General features: G+C 33.2%; 1 protein-coding gene and 1 long non-coding RNA gene across 5 annotated transcripts in view; one reads left to right on the top strand and one right to left on the bottom strand.

Moving 5' to 3' along the window:
* GPC5 (glypican 5) overlaps positions 1 to 12,330 on the bottom strand; it is a 2,040,883-nt gene that overhangs the window by 275,814 nt on the left and 1,752,739 nt on the right. The gene's annotated exons all lie outside the window — the stretch shown is intronic.
* Positions 7,906 to 12,330, top strand: part of LOC141491201 (uncharacterized) — a 127,393-nt gene continuing 122,968 nt past the window's right edge. For both annotated transcript variants that reach the window (XR_012469520.1, XR_012469521.1), the window contains exon 1: positions 7,906 to 7,976. This is a non-coding gene — a long non-coding RNA (uncharacterized LOC141491201). The remainder of the gene's footprint in view (positions 7,977 to 12,330) is intronic.

The raw sequence follows: 12,330 nt of genomic DNA, 5'->3' as shown, positions 1-12,330 counted from the left end.
TGAAAATAATTGTAGAGAATAAAAGTAAACATGTGAAAGTTCCTGAATCATCTTGAGTTTATCAGGAATGAATGTGCAGTTACAGATTATTCTGAATAAGGGCTGCCAATTCTAAGAGATTAAGAGAAAAGAGAGGTATTTCATAGGATCTGAAGCCACTGAAAGTCTTTGATCCACTTTGAACAGTGGAGTATCAGAGACAGAACTGTGAATTAGGAATACATCTTGGAGGTTGTATGAAGGATGGGACCCATATGAAAGAGATTGGTGTCAGGTAAAACTTAAGGCAAATTGGGGAGATAAATAGTAATCCGTTTCTAGTCAGAGGATCTATACTGTTCACCAAAGCAAGTTGTAGAGCCTAGATAGGAAGTAGTCCATAGAGTCAATTTGGGGGATAATCAGACTTGCACTACTCACCTCACAGAGGGCAGCTATGTGGCACAGTGAATTGAGTGCCAGGTCTAAGGTCAGGAAGAACTGAGTTCAAATCTGACCTCAGACACTTACAAGGTGTGTGATCCTTGGCAAGTCACTTCACCCTGTTTTCCTCTATTTCTTCAATTGCAAAATGATTTGGAGATGGAAATGATGATCTGCTCCAGTATCTTTGCCAGGGAAACTCCAAAAATTGATCACAAAGAGTCAGACACAACTGAAAACAACTGGACAGTAACCTAACTTATGGAGTAATTTTAAAGATTATATAAGACAATACATATGAAATACTTTAAAATGAAAAAAAGTGATATGAGATAATATTTTTATTCCTTTGCAGATAAACTATCTGTGCCCACTGTTTCAAAAATTTGAAATATATCTCTTGCCACTAAATATAAGTTTAGATGAATTACTAAGAATCTAACATGGTTTAATGTTTATAATTTAAGTCACTTAAACCTTAGATGTCCTTAAAAAAATAGAACCGTGGTTGTGTATTTTCTTATTTATCAGTGGCTTAAAGCTTTTCATAGTAATTCAATGAAATTCTATTATAAATGATCTGTCTTTAAAGGAAAGTGCTTACCAGTGGGTGTTCATCAGCTACAATTGCTCGCTGCAGGCCAAGATTTAAAATTGAACCAGAGCAAAAAAAAAATTATTTGCATATGATATTTGGATTAATGTCTAAAAGTTTTAATGTGCTTAACAGAGGCCAATGAAAGAACTTCAAAAGACAAATCATGTTTTCCAAATGTTTCAGTGTCAATCAGCTCAATTTGTAAGTAAGGATTCGAGTAGGGAAAAAAATATCTAAACAAACTTTTTATTTGGAGAACCCAGAGTCACAGGCATAAAACATATTTAAAATATATTTTGTTTTAAAAAAAACTTGACAAGTTTATTTAAAAGCTAAAATATCAGGGGCAGTTAGGTGGCACAGTGGATAGAGCACTGGCCCTGGAGTCAGGAGGACATGAATTAAAATCCAGCCTCAGACACTTGATAATTACCCAGCTGTATGACCTTGGGCAAGTCACTTAACACTCCCCCCCACTGACTTGCAAAATAATTTTTAAAAGCTATAATATTTTGAAAAGATAAGTTAATTTAGTAAATACTAAGTAGAAACTAAAAACATAGGGAGGTAGGAGAACTTTTTTTCTCCTGCCAGTTTTGGGTAACAGATTTAGGAATTTTAGCTATATGTTGCCTGCCAATACAAACATTCATTTTAAGACTCTTATCCCCTGGTGAACAAGAATAGGTCAAAGATGCTTTTTGAAGTTGAATGCTTCATCTCTGGCCTGTAGGAAGTAAATTAACTCTTTCAAATTAATTTTGACACCCTGTAAGTAGCACCTACTTCAAGTTCATCACTCTATCCACTATACCAATTACCTGTCCCAAGAAATTTATAGAAGAATAGAAGGCATAAACTTATAATTTCTTTTCCGTAATTAGCTTGCTATCATGTAGAAAATTTCACTTCAAGTATGATTCTTTTCAATTCTTTTCTATTATTAAAAATCATATGCCTCTTTGTGCATAATATTTCTTTTTCCAAAGATGGACAATATTTATAATACACACAAAAGGTTGGCCACATTTCATAATTTCCATAATTCATTACAATGTATCTTTATCAAATAACTATTTAACAATGTGCAAGGTAATTAACTAAGCATCTGTGATATATGGGTGAGACAATAAAAAGTCCCTGGCCTCAAGGAATTTGTCATCCTACATACAAAGAAACTCGTTCCTTACCACTACCTTATATCTAGTGAGGAAATAAGATAAATATGGAGATCACATATTGTGAGTAAAGTAGCAGACTTATAATCAAGACCTGAGTTCAAATTATACCTCAGATATTAGTTACTTGAATATGTCTCTTAACCTTTTTTACCTTGTTTCCTCATTTGCAAGTGTATGTATGTGTGTATATGTGTTTCATATAAATACAAATATCACACATAATAAATTCACACAGATATTATATATAGTTGTATGTAAATACACAGAGGCATATAATTCTATAGAGATATGGATATACTATATATATGTATATATAAAGATATAAAATATCTTGATATAGACATAATATATAGAGATTTAAAAGATATCTCTCTATATAATGTCTATCTATCTATCTACCTATCTATCCAAACTCTATGTGACAAACTATGCAAAATCAACTTCAAGGAACTCATGTTCCAATTAGGGAAGACAACACATAAAAAGATGGCTAGGTGGAGCAGTAGATATAGGGTAGTTCTGGACTTGGAATCAGGAAGACAAGTTCAAATCTATTCTTAAATACAAGTTGTGTGGCTCTGGCCAAGTTACTTGTTCTTGGTCTATTTCAGTTTCATAATCTGTAAATGGGAATAATAATAACACCCACTTCCCAGGATTACTAAGAAAATGTTTGCAAAATACAAAGGGTCTAGAACATAATAAAAGTTAGCTTTTCTTCTTGTTATAATTTATTCATTATATGAAAACCAGATTAAGGGGAAGAATTTATATGTGGGGCAACATCATGTGGAAATAGCTAGAAAATGGAGCAAAAGCAGAATCCTAAGCAAGGCAAGTTGAATTCTCACCTAGTAGAGCCCAAGATAGTAAGTAGCAAGGTTTTCTAACACAATAATTCTTTAAGAATAAGGTAGGGATAAAGATCATACATATGATTGCAACAGTCAAATTAGAAGGGAAACATTTTAATAGAATGAAAGAAGACTACTCTAGGATGGGAAACATCCCCATTACAGTTCTGTGGAGCAGGAAACTTGGGATGATGAATATTCTGGGCTGGCTAAAACAAAATATGTGATAAGAGCAGAAAAATAAATCTGAAAAATTTGTAATGAAAAACTGGAGCCATCTTGTGGAGGACACTGATTGCCAATCTGAAGATTTGCTATTTTATGCTATAAAGAAGTATTCTGATCAGAACTTTGCAGTAAGTTACTTTGACCTCAGATTATAGAGGGTGAGTCTATAGATAGAGAAAACCAGTTATGAATCTTTTATAATTCTCAAACAAGAGACAAAAAAGGAATAAGAGGAGGTCCATCTGAGTATTCTTCCAGGCAAGTTATATTTCTTTAGGGCTTGAAATTCTGCAGTCTCTAAGGAACTGAAGTTAAGATTTACCCAAAGGGCAAAAGAGAAATCCATGGTGGGTATAAGCAAGCTTCAACATATAACAAATAAGTAAATACACTGGAGTATTGTGTTATAAATGATGTTATCATGGAAATATATAAACAAAAAAAAGTTAGCCTGATCACAACAGAACAGCAAGGAATAATCAATGAAAATTTCTTATGTGTCATTATAGGGGATAATGAGGAAAGGATAATGAGAATATAGACAAAAGTTGTGAAGCATAAACTGTTAGCCACATTTAAAATAGGAAATTGAGTGAATGTCTATCAATTGGGGAATAGCTGAACTGTGATATATGTATGTTATAGAACATTATTGCTCTATTAGAAACCAGGCAGGATGGGAATTCAGAAAAGCCTGGAAGGATTTGCATGAACTGGTGCTGAGCATGATGAGCAGAACCAGAAGAACATTGTGCACCATAACAGCAACATGGGGTTGATGATCAATCTTAATGGACTTGCTCATTCCATCAGTGTAACAATCAGTGACAATTTTGGGGTATCTGTGATGGAGAATACCATCTGTATCCAGAGGAATTTCAACAAAGACTAAAAACTATTACCTTTAATTTTAAAACAAAGTTATCTTATTATTTAATTTTGCTATCTCTTATTTTTTTCCCTTAAGGATATGATTTCTCTCCCAACACATTCAATTTAGATAAATGTATAGCAAGGAAACAATGTAAAGACTATCAGACTGCCTCCTGTAGAGGGATAGGGGGAGGGAAACAAGATTGGGGGAAAATTATAAAATTCAAAAGTAAATAACATTGGTTTACCCAGCTTAAAAAAAACTGTTAGCTACAACTTTAGAGGTGGTTAAAACTTTGATGAGATCAACGGTCCATTTAATACTGGAGTATCATTGTCTTTGATGGCTACACAATCCTATTTCTCTCAATGTTTCAGAAAACTCTCTAAGACTAAAATTGTAGAGAAGTTGTCAATATTCATTGGCAGAGGATTGGAGTTTTCCTAAACCAGTGAAATCATAAGTCTATTTCTTTTCCATTTCCTCAAAAAATATCTGCACAGAACCATATAAATAAGTATATACTATTTTGGATTTTCTTACTGATCTTTTAAGTAACTCACTCAGAGATCCTCAAACAACTTTACTTAGTGAGTCAGGAAACTTAATAATATTATTTCATATGGCATTGGTCATAAGTTATCTTAATGTTATATTAATAGTTCTTTTTTCAAAAAATTATTTCATTTTCAAACTCTTTGAATAAAAAAATCATAAAGCAGAGTATAGTCCATAATAATTTTATCTTTTTCCATATTATAATGGGTTTTCTTGCCCCTTTTTCTAGGGCTCTTTTTAGGTTCTTATTTATCATTCAAAGTTTCATGTACTATTCACTAACCCATTTGACTTATATCTACTTTACTCATCTGCTAAAAATCTATCTTCTACTCATTGATTTTCACTATAAAATAAATATATTACATTTATGTGATTAGTGGTTAAAGTGGCAATAATCATAAGACATTTTTTCTAATCAAGTTCTAAAAGCATTTTCAGTTATAGAATTTACTCATTTGATCTTTAAAATAAAACGAAAGGTTGTTCTGTTTTGTTGCTGTTGTTGTTTTGTATTGAGGGCAGCCTAGTGACCTCAGAAGTCCAGAATGTTTGAGTTGGAAGAGACATTAACCATCATCTAAGTCCAATGCCCTCTCCACCACCCAGTTCTTAAAAAAAAACAGTTTAGTGAGAAGGAAGTGTTGGTCTTTTGTTTTTTTTTCTATTTCATATCCAAAGAAGATCAAAAATCAGGTAAGGGCTCAACACAACAGAAGAATTCTTGTTTTTGAGGGTAATCTGAGAGTTAATTTTTTAAAAAATGATTTTTAAAAGTATTAGTGACCATATGTACTATGATTCTCACTGCAATGCTACATACTTACTAAGGTTCTAATGTATCTAAAACATTTTACATAATATTTGATTTCAATTCAACAAATACTAAGTACCCATATAAAGTACCTTTATAACTTGAGCACAGTGCTAAATTCATGGCAGAATACAGAAGGGAATATAGCATGGTATTGTGGAAGTGATGGGAAATTTGTAGTAAAAGGAGAGGGTTCAAAACCTGGCTCAACCATTTATTACCTATATTATCTCAGGCAAATTATCTAACTTCTTTGAGTCTCAGTTTCATCTAATAATATGAACCCTTTGAACAAAGTGACTTCTTAGCTCCATCATGACTTTAAATCTTTAGTAGCTGAACTAGAAGCAGCAGTGGCTTGAAGTCAGGAAGACAACCTTCTGAATTCAAATCTGACCTCAAACATTAGCTGTTTGATGCTGATTAAGTCAGTTTTTTCATCTATAAAATGAGATGGAGCAGGAAGTATAAAATCATCCTAATATCTCTGTCAAGAAAACCCCAAATATAATCACTAGTAGAACAAAAATGCAAAATGAGTGTGAATGAAAGAATGAATGGTGATAATGTTAGTACTGGTAAATTGGTGATGTTGGTAGGGATGTAGGTGATATTGGTGGTGTTAATATTAGTAGTAAAAGTGGTGGTGGTACCTGCTCCTGCTGCTTCAGTTGCTCTTGGTGGTATTAATTCTTACAATGACTCTGATAAAATAACAACCCTCACAGCAACTAGGAATGTAGTGCTATTATTTTCCTAAAAATAGACAAATGGAAATTAAATGATTTGATTAAACAAATATTAAAATTCTGAGGCAGGATTTGAACTCAGGGCTCTATCTACTTTAGCACTGAGTTTTATCTTTACTCTGCTATATCTGTAAAGTAACTATAACATAGCACAGTAGCTGTGATACACTTGAAGGAACGTTAAGCTTCAAGTTTCATTTCTGATACTCCCTTTTTTTTTTAGGTTTTTGCAAGGCAAACGGGGTTAAGTGGCTTGCCCAAGGTCACACAGCTAGGTAATTATTAAGTGTCTGAGACCAGATTTGAACCCAGGTACTCCTGACTCCAGGGCCGGTGCTTTATCCACTATGCCACCTAGCTGCCCCTGATACTCACTTTTTGAATAATCTTGGGCAAGTTAATTTGCCTCTGTTTCCTCATTTATAGAAGGAGAAGTTTGAAATAAATGGACACCAAGACTCTTCTAAATCTAGATTTTTGACTTTGTGAACTCAAAAAATAGTTTCACTACTTTTTGCATATGAAACAGTTTAGATAGGAATTCAAGATAATTTAGAACTAAGTTGCAGGATAAATGACAGATATGTTCTTCAAAAATCAGGAAAAGAGAAAGATCAATGTGACTTGTGGAAACTAGGGAAAGCTGAAAAGATCAGGGACTTGTGCTGACTTGAATCACGTCTTGAAGAAAAGGGACAGGATATTTTATTTTAAAATAATCAAATTATTTCAACTATCATTTTCTGACACATGGGGATTCATTAAATCATATTTTACTTGCTCTAATTTTTCTTAGGGTTTCTCAGATTTTCATTTTTAATTCTTAATTTGTAGGATCTAACATCAAAGAAGATATTTAAGGAATGTTTTGTACTCTTAGTACTAAGCACCTTGCCATATCTGAAGCACGCATATCTCATTTGTAAAACTATGCATTTATAGACAACTTATTCTAGGAGCAAAGTACAAAAATTCTTTCAGTTTAAATTAGCTTCATACTGAGTTCTAAACTCTAAAATGTCTTAATGAAGGAGACCCATGTGACCATTTTTTGTCTATTTCTAGATAGTGTCTGCCTTCAAATATCCCATTTCAATTTACATACCCAATCCTTTACAGGCAGAAACATAACACTGTGTGATCTTTGCTGGAGGAAAAAAATGGAAGAGGATTTTATAAAACACATTAAATCTCTAAAGGTTTTGAAATTTAAAATTAGCCTTTTAAAAAGAACTGTCTGATACTCATCCTGCCTAAAATTAAATTGCATGCTAGATCTTTCAGAGGGCACTTTGTGAAACCACACAAATGGGGAAAAAATGGTTTTCTCCCCTTAGAAATATGTTAATGTATAGGAACAGATGACAGAGAGGTCAGTTGTCAAACCAGTCAGTCTTAATTAGTGTTTATTTTAAAAGTACTTGGCCTTACAAATATATGAACAGTGCTCAAACTTTCTTGTCTATACTACCTGAATCTGACTGCATTTTATATTGGTTATCTACTGAATTTGGATATTGGATTAAGAATGAGGAATTTAAGTTTGAGGGGAAGCATGAGGCTTGATGAATAAAAACTAGCAGAATTTATTCAAATGTTTCAGGATTCTTATTTCAACAAGCCAGCAGAAAAAAAAGAAGAAAGCAGAACAAGAAGAACAAGTACAAAAAGAAGAAAACGTACATGAAGAAAAAGAAGTAAGGATATGATTTCTCTCTCATCACATTCAACTTAGACCAATGTGTACCATGGAAACAATGTAAAAGACTAACAGTCTGTCTCCTGTGGGGGGTGGGGGGGGAGGGAAGCAAGATTAGGAGGAAAATTATAAAATTCAAAATAAATTTTAAAAAAAGAACATAAGAGCCATGAGAGCAGGGATAGTTTTACTTTTCTCTCTTTTTTTTTCATCATCTAAGTTTATTGCCTTTTATGGAGCAGGTATTTTGAAATAAATTGTATGCGAAGATACAAAGGAATTGATGTCTTTTTCCACTGAGGGAATGATCACACATTGATTAAATTATAGATCCTGGAAGTTTAGAAGTATAGTTTCTGTTATTGGCAATGGTGTTTATTGTAATAGTATATTAGCATTATTTGGAATGGTGACTTTTTCATCATGGTAAATGGTCTTAATGAAGGTCTTTAGGTAAATGCTACCTGACTGTTAGCAATTCTTATAGGTAGGATTCTTGTTCTGATTGGATTGGGCTAGATGGTCTCTTGACTCTCCAACTCAGGGGTTTTATTATTAAGTACCTAATAAGGAATAATGAGTAGAAGTGACAAAGAGGCAAGCTTAAACATAATTTTGGGAAAAACACCATAATGTCAAAAACTATCCAAAATTTGGATGGACTGTCTCCAGAAGTTACCCTCTCAATTAAAGTCATCCAGCAAACCCTGAAAAAAAAAAAAGAAGAAAAAGAAAAAGAAAAAAGAAAGAAGTTAGAATTTATATAGCAATATAAAATTGCAAAGCACTTTGTGCATGCTCTCTTAATTGATCTTCACTCAACAAAGCTCTAAGGTAGGTTTTACTATTAGCTCCATTTTATCGAGGAAATTGAGGTTTAGAGGATTCAATGTTTGTTTCTGTGTGTGTGTGTGTGTGTGTGTATAGATAGATAGACAGACAGACAGACAGACAGATAGATATGTATGTGTATGTGTGTGTGTATTCAGTCACAGTCACATATATACATCATAGCTTCATAGTTTTGGGTCAGAGCATCCTCTACTATTCTTATATTAAGTATCTGAATAATCAGAATTGAATTCATCACTTGTTCTTTAAGTTGGTGGTGCTGTAGAAAGGATGCTAAAGTTGGAATTAGAGGACCTAGGTTTGTGTCCTTGATCTCCTCTCCTATGATCTGTCAGTTGTTGTCATCTATTTACTGTCTCCAGACCTAAGTTTCCTTATCTGTAAATGAGAATTTTTGATAGTCATTTACTACAGAGGTGTTTATTAAGAACCTACTTTAGTTTCTGAGGTCCCTTCTTATACACCTATGATCTATGATCAAAATTAGAGATCTATGATACACTGAACTATGATCAAGCTGATTGTGTCATAGTTTGACACTGGAAGCTGTGCAGCAAAACTTGATTCAAGGGATTGTTTAAACATATTGTCTTGGGAACCGAATATCATAAAGAAAAAAGAATCCCCAATAGTTTGTTTGGTCCTCCTGCCTTCAGAAAGCTAAATCATATAGGATAGATAAATAGCCATCTACTGCTTGAAGCTCTCCAGGGATAGAGAATCCATGTTCTCTTTGGTTGGGTAATGCACTCTTTTATCACCCTGACAAATCTCTCCTGCTTCTGGTTGGACATGACATCATAAATCTTAAAATTGCAGATCTATAAGTTATAATCTCATCCAACTCTCTCATTTGACAGGGAAGAAAATGAAATGAAATCCATAGAAATAAAGAGACTTGCTTAAATCCACAGAATTAATTAATGATGTAAGGAAGAACATGGAAAAGGACAAAAAACCCCAAACAAAGCTGTTCCTAAAGAAATTCACCTTCTTTGTGTTCTATTCTCTGTGAGCATGCAAACATAAAGAAGTAAATATACCTTTATTTCTTCTAGCATTATGCTATATTAATAAATAGTTTATAAGGATTTTGCCAACAACCAATTTAGGTTTCAGGAAAGGAAATTATTTTACAATTTGAATAAAAGAGTTTTCTTTTCTGCTAAATTACTGAAATCCTACTCTAATGCTTAATAGTAGCTTTAAGGTGATCTGGGTTTTTGAAGACAATGTAGAGTTAAAACTGTGAGAAGAGTTACCAAATTTGGAAGACTTAAGAGTAAAAATCTAGCATTGGATTCTGTTTTTCATGAGAAGTACTAAAGATGAGATAGTTTATAATCTGTACTAGTGGAGGGGATGATCATATTGGTGAGATCACAAGTACTGGAGTGAGAAAATAGTAATTTTTTTCACTCAGGTTATACTTAGATGTCTTCTTGTGCTAAGCTGGGTTTCTTTAAGCATATGCTATAACAGTGTAAACAGGAATCCATTGGAACATAATGGGATGGTATCTTTTTTTATCTAAATGTTGCAAATTTCTTCCTGAACTTAGCATAATCTTTAGAAATTTAATTCAATGATAGAAATTTCATAAACTGAATGTTATAGAGGGAATTATTTCTTTAGAGAAAGTTTGTACTAGAAGTTCCAAAAGTTTTTTCAATTATGGGTATATCATTCTTTAGTGTGCTGCTGGAGTACATACATCTAGAACAGATGTTATAAATAGACAATGAGCTGGACCTAGAAGTTAATAAGAAGAGGAGAGTGGAATGAATTACATTTGGAAAACTGCTCAAAGTTTTCAATCATTCTAAGTTGCTCCCAGGGAGAAGAACGAAGGGTAGAGAAAAGGACAGAAAGCAGGTAGGGAGCGGGGAAATATCTTTCTAATACCAATTTCTCATGGTGATATTGTAAAGTTACAAATCTTGAAAACTCATGGAATTTGAATATCAAAGTTGTAGGTATTACAAAATACAATGGAAAGATGCATTTTGGCTTTTACAATATATTTTATAAACATTTTTGTAATATTATTTTCAGTGATTATCTATCTATGTATACATATGTATATACATACCAAAAGTAGAACAAAGGAGATCATCACACAAAGGTAGTGTTGAAAAAATAAATGATCTATCTTATAAAGAAGATGAGGAATGGACAGTTTCACTTCATTAAGAATTATTTATAAATATAAAACATCAAAAACTCTTGAGGAAAGCCTCCAAAACTTTCAGGAATTTCTTTTTGAAGGATCTAAATGATAATGTAAGTAGCTAGGTAGCTATAGAAATAATGCAGATGAAGTCAAGAAGAATGGAAAGTTTGAGAAGCATAATTTCTGGGTAAATCATTTTATTAATAATGAATAGCAAATGATTAATAAAAGGATGGGCACTTGGCCTTCTCAGGAGCTAAAGATGACTCATAGATGTCTCTCAATGCTTAAATGCCTTTGGAAGAGAGGGTGTTCCCAACAGGCAGTAATTGACTCTGAATAATTATCAATTGAGATAATGAATATTATTATGAAGAGTGGACCTTTCTAAGGAGGGGATAGGGGTGTGTTACTCTAACTTCCAGACCACCTCCAGCCTTGGGCAATCTAGGCAAAGGATTCCCCCACCCACTGAAACTTGCCTAAATAGAACTTTAAGACTCTGGAATTTAACTAGATTAGATTATTTCTACTTTTTTTTTTTTTGCTAGGCAAGGGGGTTAAGTGGCTTGCCCAAGGCCACATAGCTAGGTAATTATTAAGTGTCTGAGGCCAGATTTGCACTTAGGTACTTCTGACTCCAGGGTGGGTGCTCTATCCACTGCCCCCTATTTTTACTTTCAATGAGAACTTTGCTTTGAAAAAAAAATACCAAAAATATTCGAGTAAATAGAAATGTCTTTAAGACTTTGACCATATGACCTACAAGGGGCTGATTTCTGAATGGGGAAAAAGAAAAAGGAAAATATTAATCTCTATTGTGAACCATAAAATTAAAAGAATCTTAAAACATGGGGCTAAAATAACATTACAGAAAAAAAACATATGGATTAGACATGAAGTTTTATTCTCTGGAATTTGCCATTAATCTACAAATGAAGGTCATTCTAGTAATGACTACATTAAGCTTAGGGAGATCAGGAAGCTTATACAGTAACAAGGGAGGGAACAGATGTATATAACAAGAGTAGACAAACCCTCAAACTTTCTTGGAGTCCATTCTATTATTTGCTATCAAAGAGAACCATCCTTCTAGAATACTATTTTACCTGAGGAAGGTACTTTTTTTTTGGAGTTTAAGTAGCAGGAGGGCAGGGCAAGTATTCCTTTCAAATTATTAAGGACACAATTCTTTTCTGGATTGAGAAGGGCAGGGCAAGTCTTCCAACTCTGAGGAGGATACATTCCATTCTTTACAAAAGCTAAGACAAAAATTGACCTTTGACCAGGTATAGTAGCAAAAACTTGTAGTAATTATTATACTTTG

The sequence above is a fragment of the Macrotis lagotis genome, chromosome 6 (genome assembly GCF_037893015.1).
Source record: "Macrotis lagotis isolate mMagLag1 chromosome 6, bilby.v1.9.chrom.fasta, whole genome shotgun sequence".
Lineage (NCBI taxonomy): Eukaryota > Metazoa > Chordata > Mammalia > Peramelemorphia > Peramelidae > Macrotis > Macrotis lagotis.
Note: the sequence above shows the minus strand (reverse complement) of the source record. Positions and strands in the feature narration are given on the sequence as shown.